Genomic DNA, 13,152 nt, shown 5'->3' with positions numbered 1-13,152 from the left:
TGAGGCAAGTATACTTCACATCCTGATGCACATTACTGAACCAAATAGATACTTACAATAAGCCAGCAATTTTGCAGCCACCATTACCGATATTAGTTATTTAATCCGTCTTAAAATTCCGCAGCTGTCCACTGTCCTCGATATATAATAATTATAATAATAAATTTTATTTATGGGCGCCTTTCAAGAGTCTCAAGGACACCTATTCGACTATACCTTACTCGACGAATGCTTACCACTCTTGTTTTGTGTTGCCTTATGCGGTGGAGTTGCTGCCTCACAGCGCCAGAGACCCGGGTTCGATCCTGACTACGGGCGCCGCCTGTACAGAGTTTGCACGTTCTCCCCGTGACCCGCGTGGGTTTTCTCCGGGTGCTCCGGTTTCCTCTCACACTACAAAGACGTAGGCTAATTGGCTTCGGTAGAAATTGTGTGCGAGGATCGATGGTCGGCACGGACGCGATGGGCCGAAGGGCCGATTCCGCACTACAGCTCTAAATTAAATTAAACTAAAACATGTGCAGTCCAATGATATAACAACGATCCTACCATGTCCACAGGGGAAATGCATTAATTCAGTAAACAGGTCCACCACCGGACAAAATCACGAGAGCGCTCTTGAGATTCCTCCTGGAAGTCCCCCCGAGAATGTGGCGCCGAGGCCGGGCGAGGCGGCCGATCTCGACCTCATCGGGACTTCCGCGGCCGATCGGCGGGATGAATCTGCCCCCTGCGGCCGGGGCTCTGGAACTTCCTCCCGGCCGGAGCCGGCAGATCTGTTCCCATAGCCGGCTTCCGAGGCCGACTTTGCGGGGCGGTATAATAATACATTTTATTACGGACTCGAGGTCCAGACAAGGGGCAACATTACATTAAAAAATGCATTGCATATTAAATATCATAAATACATATAAAATCTTAGTATATCTATCCAGATTAAAAGAATGATCAATGTCCTACAACGAGACAACGATACCAGTGTCTCCACAGCTGGGATTCGTAGCGTGTAGTGCTAACCCTTATGACCTGCAAATGAATTTATACATGTGATGTCTTAGGATAGCTTCTAAAGTACTGACTCCTGCAGCCACAAACATATTACTGGTACTACACCATCTAGGTTGCCTTAGCAGTGTTCTCATGGCATCGTTATATGCCACCTTTAGTCTCTGCATACTTGTCTTTCCATAGTTCGACTACAGGTGCGCAGTGTAGAGTGGTGTGCAGTATGCTCTAAATAGCGACATCTTCACCACATCTGCACACGCACCATATTTACGCAAGAGAATATTCGCCTGTACATACAGCATGCGTCATTGCCTATAAATATCCTCATCATCTGTCATTTGTTCTGTAATAATATGCCCTAGATATTTTACCTTATTACAGACACTAAGATTATTGTCAGACAGTTTAAAAGCAGGATATTTTAGACATTTATCCTCTTTGGTTCTACAGATCATAACAGCACTCTTACTAGCATTATATTTAATGTCATGTTCCACACCATACACAGAACATATAGTACGGAGCTGCTGGAGACCAGCGCTAGATGGACTAAAGACCACAAGATCATCTGCATACATAATATGGTTCACTAAAATATTACCAATCATGCACCCAGTGTTACAGGCTTTCAATTCAGGTATCTCGGCCCCTCGGCGGCCTAGGCGGACCATTCTGGTACCGTTGGACTCCTCTCGGAAGCCGTGACCTCTGTTGGCCCGGCAAAACGGATAATCCAGAAAGCCTCTGGAACCAACGGTGCGGGAAAATCAGTGGTGGACCTGAATCACAATACAACGGGACACAAAAGTGCTGGAGAAACTCAGCGGGTGCAGCAGTATCTATGGAGCGAAGGAAATAGGCAACGTTTCGGGCCAAAACCCTTCTTCAGTCTGAACACTTAACACTATCCTATACCCACTAGGGACAATTTTTACATTTACCAAGCCAATTAACCTACAAACCTGCACGTCTTTGGAGTGTGGGAGGAAACCGGAGATCTCGGAGAAAACCCACGCGGGTCACGGGGAGAACGTACAAACTCCGTACAGACAGCGCCCGTAGTCGGGATGGAACCTGGGTCTCCTGCGCTGCATTTGCTGTAAGGCAACTCTACCGCTACTCCACCGTGGCTGCCCAAATTGCCCCTCTGTGAATTCCCAGTAGCATGCAAGGACTGGATGAGAAAATGGGGTAACATGGAACTAGTGCGATTGATGGTCTGTGTGGACTTTGGCGAATGAAAAGCCTGTTTCCATGCTGTACTTCTAAAAGCCTGTTTCCATGCTGTACTTCTAAAAGCATACCAAAGTAAACAATTGAAATATACTTTCAGATCATCCCTCAAACTCCGAGAAAATAATCGAAGTTTGACAAAGCTCTCCTTGTTGCTAAAGCCTCTAATCCAGGCAGCATTCTGGTAAACCTCCTCTGTCTAAAGAATTGGTGTTGGGTCATCTGTAATGGTTAAAGTATTAACTTGTGTCGGCATAAACTGTACAGAGCACTTCAAGACTCTTTACAGGAATGTTATCAAATTAAGTTATCAAATTAACCAATACTTTGGCGCGGCACGGTGGCACAACGGTGGAGTTGCTGCCTTACAGCACCAGAGACCCGGGGTCAATCCCGACTACAGGTGATATCTGTGCGGAGTTTGTGCACATTCCCCCTGTGACCACGTGGGTTTTCTCTGGGTGCTCTGGTTTCCTCCCACACTCCAAAAATGAAAAGTTTTGTAGGCAAATTGGCTTCGGTAAAAAATTGTGAATTGTTCCTTGTGTGTAGGAATAGTGAAAGTGTACGGGGATCGATGGGCCGAAGGGCCTGTGTCCGCCCGGTGTCTCTAAACTTAACTAAACTACTAGGGATCTTGGAAGGTTGCAGCAGTGGTGGGGGGAGCGTACGTGAGGGGGGACCTCATTGAAATGTACAGTATAGAGAAAGGCCCGGATAGAGTGGATGTGGAGAGGATGTTTCCACTAGTGGGAGAGTCTAGGACAGGGGTGGGGAACATGCGGCCTTCTAGGCCATTAAGTGCCTTTTTTTTTAATGAATCCAAATTTTGTAGAACAAATCCTTTTATTTTTATTAATATGTTTTTGTTCGTCTTTTATTATTTTTATTTTAATCTTAAAATGAACGTATTTAAAATACCAAAGAGTAAAAGAAGATTCAACGAAATAATCCTCCCCAACTGACGGCCACAATTAAAACATTAGTAAGTCATAGAAACATAGAAACATAGAAAATAGGTGCAGGAGGAGGCCATTCGGCCCTTCGAGCCTGCACCGCCATTCAATATGACCATGGCTGATCATCCAACTCAGTATCCTGTACCTGCCTTCTCTCCATACCCCCTGATCCCTTTAGCCACAAGGGCCATATCTAACTCCCTCTTAAATATAGCCAATGAACTGGCCTCAACTACCATACATTACAATACAATACAATGATCTTTATTTTTCCGTTAGTAACTTGGGTTTCTGCAGCCATACAACAAGCCAACAATTTTACTCAATTCACACAGACATCTTTCACAGTGAATCTCCTCCTCACTGTGATGGAAGGCAAAGTTTTGTCTCTCCCTTGTGTTCCATTCTTCTCCCGAAGTTAAAGCCCCCGGCGGGTGATGGTAAGTCTCGCGGCCGTTAAGGCTGCGCTGGGCGATGTAAGGCCCCGCTCCGGGTCTTGATGTTAAAGCCCCCGGCGGGCGATGGTAAGTCCCGCGGCCGTTAAAGCCGCACCAGGCGATGTAAGGCCCCGCTCCGGGTCTTGATGTTAAAGCCCCCGGCGGGCGATGGTAAGTCCCACGGCCGTTAAAGCCGCGCCGGGCGATGTCAGGCCCCGCTCCGTGTCATTTTCAACCACGCAACTCGGGCGGGAGAATCCGCCGCTACGGGAGCTCCGAAAAGTGGTCTCCCACCAGTGAGGGCTATTTTAACAAAATAATGTACATTTTGACATATATCTAATTGACATTTCTTAGATGGGGCCTTAAAAGATTACAGCTAACTTAATGCGGCCTTCCAACATGAAAAGGTTCCCCTCCCCTGGTCTAGGACCAGAGGACATAGCCTCAGAATAAAGGGACGCACTTTTAGGAAGGAGTTGAGAATTAATTTCTTTAGTCAGAGGGTGGTGAATCTGTGGAATCCAGTGCCACCGATGGTTGCCGAGGCCAAGTCTCGATCACTTGAAGATTGTGAGCAAAGGAAGAAAATGTTAAAATACTTCTCTGGAAGTCAGCGAGTTTGGTGAATTGAAGGCCCTTGAGTGAAAATGACTTTGTGCAAATAAGGGATGCAAATTTTCTTGGACAGGTTTAAGTATATTTGGAAGATAGACACAAAATGCTGGAGTAACTCAGCGGGACAGGCAGTATCTCTGGAGGGAAGGAGTGGGTGAAGTTTCGGGTCGAGGCCCTTCCTCAGATTGAAGATGCGTCTCGACCCGAACTGTCACCCATTCTTTCTCTCCAGAGATGCTGCCTGTCCCGCTGAGTTACTCCAGCTTTTTGTGTCTATCCCACACTGACCTTTCTGTCCAAGGCCTCCTCCATTGTCAGAGTGAGGCCAAAAGCAAATTGGAGGAGCAGCACCCCATATTTCGTTTGGGCAGCTTACACCCCAGTGGTATAAATATTGATTTCTCTAATGTCAAGTAACCCCTGCATCTCTCTCTCTTTCCATCCCTCCCCCACCCAAGTCATACCAGCTTCCAAGTCGGCTTGTTGAGTCTCATTGTCATTTGTTCAACATCACCGTCTACACCTCTCATTTCCCTTCCCCCTGTGTCTCTCAGTCTGGAGAAGGGTCTCAATCCAAAATGTCACCCATTCCTTCTCTCCAGAGATGCTGCCAGTCCCACTGAGTTACTCCAGCATTTTGTGTCTATCTTCGGTGCAAACCAGCATCTGCAGTTCCTTCCTACACACTATATTTGGAGTGTAATATTGGATGGCGACAAGCAGAGTATTTGAATAATCAAGCCTTAACCATTTGTATGAAATTTTTAGAGGGGATAGCGTTAATATTGTTCAGCAAAAGAACGGTACTTTCTCCCAGCTTACAATGATCTATTCTACATGTTCCTTGATCTCTATCCCCTTTGGTCTCATTTTCACACCTTACACTTCCTTATCTATGTATCTCCCTCTCCCCTTGATTCAGTCTGAAGAAGGGTCTCGACATGAGAAGAGGTTTCACAACATTTGTCTGTGGAATTTATAAGTTTCCATCCATGTTAATGGTTTGGACACACTAGAGGCAGGAACCATGTTCCCGATGTTGGGGGAGTCCAGAACGATGGGCCACACAGTTTAAGAATAAGGGTAAGCCATTTACAACGGAGATGAGGAATCACTTTTTCTCACAGAGAGTTGTGAGTCCGTGGAATTCTCTGCCTCAGAGGACGGTGGAGGCTGGTTCTCTGGATGCTTTCAAGAGAGAGCTAGATAGGGCTCTTAAAGACAGCAGAGTCAGGGGATATGGGGAGAAGGCAGGAACGGGGTACTGATTGGGGATGATCAGCCATGATCACATTGAATGGCGGTGCTGGCTCTGAGGGCCGAATGGCCTACTCCTGCACCTATTGTCTATTGTCCTTTTAACCCAAGTCACCATAAAGAAACAGAAACTCGACCCAGACCTCTTCCTCCTATCCAGAGATGCTGCCTGTCCCGCTGAGTTACTCCAGCATTTTGTGTCCATCTTCAGTAAGAATCCTTCAGATTGATTTGGCTTGACGGAGAAATACAATTACTGCTGATTAGAATTCTGAGGCACTCCCTTTCAAATCTTCCCCTTATTTATTCCAGGCACTCTCTGAGCAGCCTGTACTGAGAATCCAATTTAGCTGACCTCGACTGCTTCGATTTAACTGTGAATTCGCTGCAAAACCATTTAATTTAGTTTGCAACCGATCCACGTAGAATTTTCAAGCCTTCCATCTGCCTGGTATCAGATAATCAAATAACACAGCAAAGCAGATCTTTCTAAAATCTTTACTTTTGACAATACTTTAACTATTATATTTTAGGTTTCCATGGTGACAGCTACAGTCACAGCTTTCCTCCTGCCTTTGTTTGGTTTAGAGATGCAGAACGGATACAGGCCCTTCCGCCCGCCGAGTCGGTGCCGACCACCGCTCACCCATACACTAGCACTGTTCCACACACTCCCGGGACAGTTTTACATTTACACCAAGCCAATTAGCCTGCAAACCTGTACAGGTGCGTCTTTGGAGTGTGGGAGGAAACCAAAGATCTCGGAGAAAATCCGCACAGGTCACGGGGAGAACGTGCAAACTCCGTACAGACAGCACCCGTACATCATAAGATCATTGGTGAAAGGAGCAGAATTAGGCCATTCGGCCCATTAAGTCTACTCCGCCATTCAATCATGGCTGATCTACCTCTTCCTCCTAACCCCATTCTCCTGCCTTCTCCCCATAACCCCTGACACCCTCTGTAAAGGGGCTGTCCCACTTGGGCAACCTAATTGGCGAGTTTAGAAGAGTTTGAAAAAATGTCATGTTGAAGACCTCCTTCAACCTCCTTCGACAATGTTGAAGACCAGCTTCGACTAACTATGACTAACTTCGGGAAAATTAGACCCCGAATAGTGGAGAGTGAAGACGACCTCCTTCGATCTCCTTCGACCTCCCTTCCACTATGTTGAAGACTATCTACGACTACCTTCGACTACCCTCGATTACCTACGACCAACATGCCGACCTACTACGACCTACTTTGACTAAACCTACGAGTAAAAAAAGTATCGATTTTTTCCATGGCGACCTTTTTTTACTCACGGGCATTTTTTAACATATTGAAAAAAACGCCGCAACCTAGCTGAGGCCTCGAGCACGCGGAGACCACTCTCGAGCATGAAGGAGAGTTACAAAGACGTCCCAACAGTAGCCCAGCAGTGTGGGAAACAGGCCTAAACACGTGACAATAAACAGAACTGATCCAAACTGAGTAAATGGGGCATGTTGGTCACTGTGGGGAAATTGGGCCAAAGGGCCTGTTTCCATGCTGCATGACTCTATAGAATCGATAGAACATTTGAATCAGATTTCCCCAGATATCAATGATAAGACACAAAAATGCTGGAGTAACTCAGCGGAACAGGCAGCATCTCTGGAGAGAAAGAATGGGTGACGTTTGGGGTCAAGACCAAAGACCCTACAGCGAGCAAGATAGTCCACTCGACGAAAAAGACGTAGTACGGTCATGGACAGATTCATGGGTAATTTTCGGCCCCATTTCCGTAACCGGCTTCCGTCTCCGCACCATAGATCCCATAGCGGAGCAAAGATACTAGTGCGGAGACGGAAGCCGGTTACGGAAACATCCTCGTAAAAATAAACGTTATTTGGTAAAAATCTTCTCCTCATTTTCAGAATTTAAATTTATTAACACAAACTGTTCCCCCGCAACGTTGATTATACTGCGAGTCGGGTCAGGTCCGGTTACTGAAATGGATGAAAAAAAGGCCCACGTTCCGCTCCGTTGCGTACTACACGTCAGCCCGTTGCATTTAGCAGGAGTGGTCTATCTTGCTCCGCTATAGGATCTTTGGTCAAGACCCTTCTTCAGACTGGTTAGGGATAAAGGAAACGAGAGATATAGACGGTGACGTGGAGAGATAAAGAACAATGAATGAAAGATATGCAAAAAAGTAACGATGATATAGGAAATAGGCCATTGTTAGCTGTTTGTTGTGTGAGAATGAGAAGCTGGTGCGACTTGGGTGGGGGAGGGATAGAGAGAGGGGATGTAGATATGGCCATGTATGGACTTTGTTTCCGAACAGCAAATGTTCCCTTAACCTGAGGCACGCAGATTGATTGTGAGAGGCTACTGAGGAGCGGTGAATTTGCTAATATTGGCGAGATATTAGCAAGCTGAAGTAGATTTACTGCAAATTGCAATTAGGCTGCGAAATGTTGGTCTGTAATTAATCAACCCGCGTAAAAATTCCCAGCCATGCTAGGTTCTAAATTTAAAACTAGTGATTAAGAACAAAGTGGTGTCTTTATACACACGGAGGGCTGGCACCAACATGTCACGGCATCCACAAGCTTACCATAGTAACCTGACTTCCATTTCGAACTCTTATGCTTCACTTGAAACAGAAAGTGTTCCAGTTTTGTTTTAGCCCAGAGCAGAAAAGGTCCCTCGAGTTGTCTGTCTACGTCGAGAGGATGCACGGGGGTGCAGCGGTAGAGTTGCTGCCTCACAGCGCCAGAGGCACAGGTTCGATACTAACTACGGGCGCTGTCTGTACGGAGTTAGCACGTTTCCTACGGGTGCTCCGGTTTCCTCCCGCACTCCAAAGACGTGCAGGTTTGTAGGTTAATTGCCTTCGGTTGTAAATTGTCCCTCGTGTGTCGTGGATAGCGCCAGTGTACAAGGATGACTGGTTGACATGGCTTCGATGGGCCGAAGGGCCTGTTTACACGCTGTATCTCCAAACTAAACTACACTAAACATTCTCCAAGGAGAACTGGTATTGTGCCACACAGAGTCATAGATCCATACAGCACGGAAACAGGCCATTCGGCCCAGCCTGGCCACATCAGCCAACATGCCTCATCTACATACTAAGTCCCATCTGCCTACATTTGGCCCATATCCCTCTAAACCTATCCTATCCATGTACCTGTCGAAATGTTTCTTAAACGTTGGGATAGTCCCTGCCTCAACTACCTCCTCTGGCAGCTCGTTCCATACACCCACCACCCTTTGGTAATAAAAGTTACCCCTCAGGTTCCTTTTAAATCTTCCCCCCCCTCATGTTAAGTCTATGTCGTCTGACTCTCAATTCCCCTACTCTGGGCAAGAGACTCTGTGCATCTACCCGATCTATTCCAGTGTTGATCTGATCTATTCCAACCTGTAGCCTGCAGGTCGCAGTATCTTGTAACCCCGATGTTGGCATGTACACAAAGCCCAGGCCATCTGTGCTGTCATCTGCGTTTTATTCCAATTCTTGCTCGAGATTAATGCTGGGAGGTTGTTATGGAATCTATCTCAAGTGAACAAACCACTTGGGATTAGTGTCTTTAGGCTTTAGAGATACAGCGCGGAAACAGGCACGTTGGCCCACCGAGTTCATGCCGACCAGCGATCCCCGTATCCTACACACACTAGGGACATTTTACAATTGTTACCAAAGCAGATTCACCTACAAACCTCAACGTCCTTGGAGTGTGGGAGGAAACCGGAGCACCCGGAGAAAACCCACACAGGTCACGGGGAGAATGTACAAACATCGAGATAGCCCCCGTGGTCAGGATCGAACCTGGGTCACTGGCGCTGTGAGGCAGCAACTCTACCCCTGATCTTCTTGAAAGGAATGCTGACAGAGGAGAATCTTCTCTCGTATCTCACACTTACCCTGTGTATAAGATAGTCACTCCTAAATGTCAAGAGAAAGGGCAGGCACGATGGCGCAGCGGTAGAGTTGCTGCCTCACAGCGCCAGTGACCCGGGTTCGATTCTGACAATGAGTGCTGTCTGTACGGAGTTTGCACGTTCTCCCCTTAAACCTGCGTGGGTTTTCTCCGGGTGCTCCGGTTTCCTCCCACACTCCAAAAACGTGCAGGTTTGTAGGTTAATTGGTTTTGGTAAAATTCTAAATTGTCCCTGGTGCGTGTAGGATAGTACGAGTCTGCGGGGATCGCTGGTCGGCACGGACTCAATGGGCCGAAGGGCCTGTTTCTGAAGACTGGGAACCAGGGAGGAGGTGGAGGGGGTCGGCGATGGCAGTGGGCACTGGACAAGGAATGGTAGCTGCGCGCAAAAAAAGAAGATAGACACAAAATGCTGGTGTAACTCAGCGGGTCAGGAAATCTGAAGAAGGATTCCGACCTGAAACGTCACCTAATTCCTTTTCTCCAGAGATGCTGCCTAGTCTGCTGAGTTACTCCAGCATTTTGGGTCTGTCTTCGTTTTAAACCAACATCCGCGGAAAAAAATAACCTCACTGTACCTTGATACACGAGATAATAACGGAATCATTGAGTGAACAAAATCATGAGAGGAATAGATCGGGTAGACGCACAGAGTCTCTTGCCCAGAGTAGGGGAATCGAGGACCAGAGGACATAGGTTCAAGGTGAAGGCGAAAAGATTTAATAGGAATCTGAGGGGTAACTGTTTCACACAAAGGGCGGTGGGTGTATGGAACAAGCTGCCAGAGGAGGTAGTTGAGGCTGGGACTATCCCAATGTTTAAGAAACAGTTGGACAGGTACATGGATAGGACAGGTTTGGAGGGATATGGGCCAAACATGGGTAGGTGGGACTAGTTTAGGTTTTGAGAGGGGGGGACAATCCCCCCCATGTTTTGTGAAACAGCAAAACCGAAGCCCCCGAAGTCGGGTCGCAGCCACAAGGACACCACAGCCTCCGAAGTCAGACCGCTCCGTGATGGTCAGTCTACAGGCTCTGCGACAGGAGCCCTCAAGGTCAAATCCAGTTGGAGGCTGCCAGCTCCTAGAATCTAGCAGCCCGGGAATAGCGTTCAAGAAGGAACTGCAGATGCTGGAAAATCGAAGGTACACAAAAATGCTGGAGAAACTCAGCGGGTGCAGCAGCATCTATGGAGCGAAGGAAATAGGCAACGTTTCGGGCCAAAACCCTTCCTCAGACTGATGGGGGGTGGCGGGGAGAAGAAAGGCTGAGGAAGGGGAGGAGACAGCAAGGGCTAACAACATTGGGAGAATTCAATGTTCATGCCCGCAGGATGCAGACTCCCCAAGCGGAATATGAGGCCCAGGACTAGCTGCAGTTCCCAGGTCGGCTCGCCTGCCCATGGGACTGGCTGTAGCACCCAGGTCACCTGCCTGCTCCGGGAATGGGTGCAGTTCCCAGGTCGCGAAAACAAATTGGAAAAAAAATACGCCTGCGGGCCAGTGATTTTGGGTTACGGATTCGACTCGTGGGCCATAGGTTGCCGACCCCTGTTCTAGATGTTAATAATAATAATAATACATTTTATTTATGGGCGCCTTTCAAGAGTCTCAAGGACACCTTACAAAAATTTAGCAGGTAGAGGAAAAACATGTAAGGGGAATGAAATAAATAGCAGAGACATGACTAGTACACAAAGTAAAGACAGAATACAATTCAAAACACAATATGAGGCAATTAATGCACAGATGAAAAGGGAGGGGGATGTTAGGCCTCATTGTGTCCCCCATGTTTTAAAAAGGATTTTCGGAAGGTAGTTGAGTCGGGTACTATTGCTATATTTAAGAAACATTTAGACAGGTATGTGGATAGGACATGTTTGAAGGGATTTTAAGAAGGAACTGCAGATGCTGGAAAATCGAAGGTACACAAAAATGCTGGAGAAACTCAGCGGGCGCAGCAGCATCTATGGAGCGAAGGAAATAGGCAACGTTTCGGCACGAAACGTTGCCTATTTCCTTCGCTCCATAGATGCTGCTGCACCCGCTGAGTTTCTCCAGCATTTTTGTGTACCTACCATGTTTAAAGGGAGACGGGCCAAACGCGGGCGGGTGGGAGTAGTGTGTAGATGGGGCACAAAATACTGGAGTAACTCAGCAGACCTGACAGCATCTCTGGAGGAAAGGAATAGTTGATGAGGGGACCAGTGTAGATGGGCCATGTTGGTCGGTGTGGGCAAGTTGGGCAAGTTTATACGCTGCATGACTCTACGACTTGGTCAATCAGCTACGTTCTGGCTTTAAGACCAAACCTTTGAAGATGGATGGTGAGGAAACAGTGCATACAAAGACCCCATGAATTATATTTCAGCGTGTCAGAGTGTACTCTGCAGAGCGGCCAACTTAATATGCATTGTTAAAAAGAGAGATGGCTCTAATCAGGTAATTACTACTGATTAGCTCAGCATCAGCGGCTCAGGACAATTTGGGAGCCGTTAATTAAGGGAGAAATTGCCACGTTATGAAGATTGGGGAAAATAGAAATAACCGACGATGATTTGAATAGAAATGATCGTGCTTGACTAAACTTCTAGAACAATCGAAGGAGATAACATGCGGAGTAGATGGGGAAAGGAGTTTGTGTAGGAAGGAACTGCAGATGCTGGTTTAGACCAAAGATAGACACAAAAAGCTGGAGTAAAGAGCCTGTCACTTGGATGTTATTTGCGCGTTATTTGCGCGTAATTTACGTGACATAATTTACGCGTCACGACACATGACGCGCGCATGATGCGTGCTGACGCCTCACCAAGCGCCAACCAATTTTTAGGATGTCACGTAAATGACACCCAAGTGGGACAACCCTGCACACTCTATATTATCCCCAACCTCTCTCAGGCTTACGAACCATGGTCTATGTTTAGAGGCGCAGCACCAAAACAGACCCTTCGGCCCACTGAGTCCATGCTGACCATCGATCACCCGTTCACATCGATCACTAGCTCTACATCATCCCACTTAATCATCCACTCCCTTCTGAAGAAGGGTCTCGACCCGAAACGTCACCCATTCCTTCTCTCCAGAGATGCTGCCTGTCCCGCTGAGAACCCGGGTCTCCGGCGCTGTGAGGCAGCAAGTTTACCGCTGCGCCACCGTGCCGCCTGTCCCTCTACTCCCAAATAAAATGTCCACAGGTTCTTCTTCTTCTTGCGTATGGCGTGCACAGCCTAAAGTTGTAGGACAACTTGTTCGATTTGATCAGTCTGAAGAAGGGTTTCGGCCCGAAACGTTGCCTATTTCCTTCGCTCCATAGATGCTGCTGCACCCGCTGAGTTTCTCCAGCTTTTTTGTCTACCTTCGATTTTCCAGCATCTGCAGTTCCTTCTTGAACACATCTATTTGTTCTTATTTGATTGTGCACGTCGGGTTGATTGCATTTGTCGAAACAGGGCGGACCACGTGAAGGTTGCAATCTCCCAACCCCAGAGAAAGAGTCATAGAGTGATACAGTGTGGAAACAGGCCCTTCGTCCCATCTACACTAGTCCCACCCGCCTGCCTTTGGCCCATATCCTGCCAACCTGTCCTATCCATGTACCTGTCTAATAGCCCTGTCCCACGGTACGAGTTCATTCCAAGAGCTCTCCTGAGTTTGCCCTGATCCGAACTCGGAGATTTACGGTAATGGCCGCTCGTAAGTACTCGGGGCTCTCGTGGACATTTTTC

General features: G+C 47.4%; 1 protein-coding gene and 1 long non-coding RNA gene across 3 annotated transcripts in view; both read left to right on the top strand.

Annotated features, from left to right (window-relative positions):
* The window catches only part of LOC116967669 (sodium/calcium exchanger 3-like), a 193,353-nt gene that overhangs the window by 49,157 nt on the left and 131,044 nt on the right, over nucleotides 1–13,152 (top strand). The window lies entirely within an intron of this gene.
* On the top strand, nucleotides 566–1,728 carry LOC116967670. Its single transcript, XR_004410305.1, has 2 exons — nucleotides 566–817; nucleotides 1,646–1,728. It is a non-coding gene; the product is annotated as an uncharacterized LOC116967670 (long non-coding RNA).

This window comes from Amblyraja radiata, chromosome 41, assembly GCF_010909765.2.
Source record: "Amblyraja radiata isolate CabotCenter1 chromosome 41, sAmbRad1.1.pri, whole genome shotgun sequence".
In the NCBI taxonomy this organism is placed as follows: domain Eukaryota; kingdom Metazoa; phylum Chordata; class Chondrichthyes; order Rajiformes; family Rajidae; genus Amblyraja; species Amblyraja radiata.
This window is presented reverse-complemented; position numbering and strand designations above follow the sequence as displayed.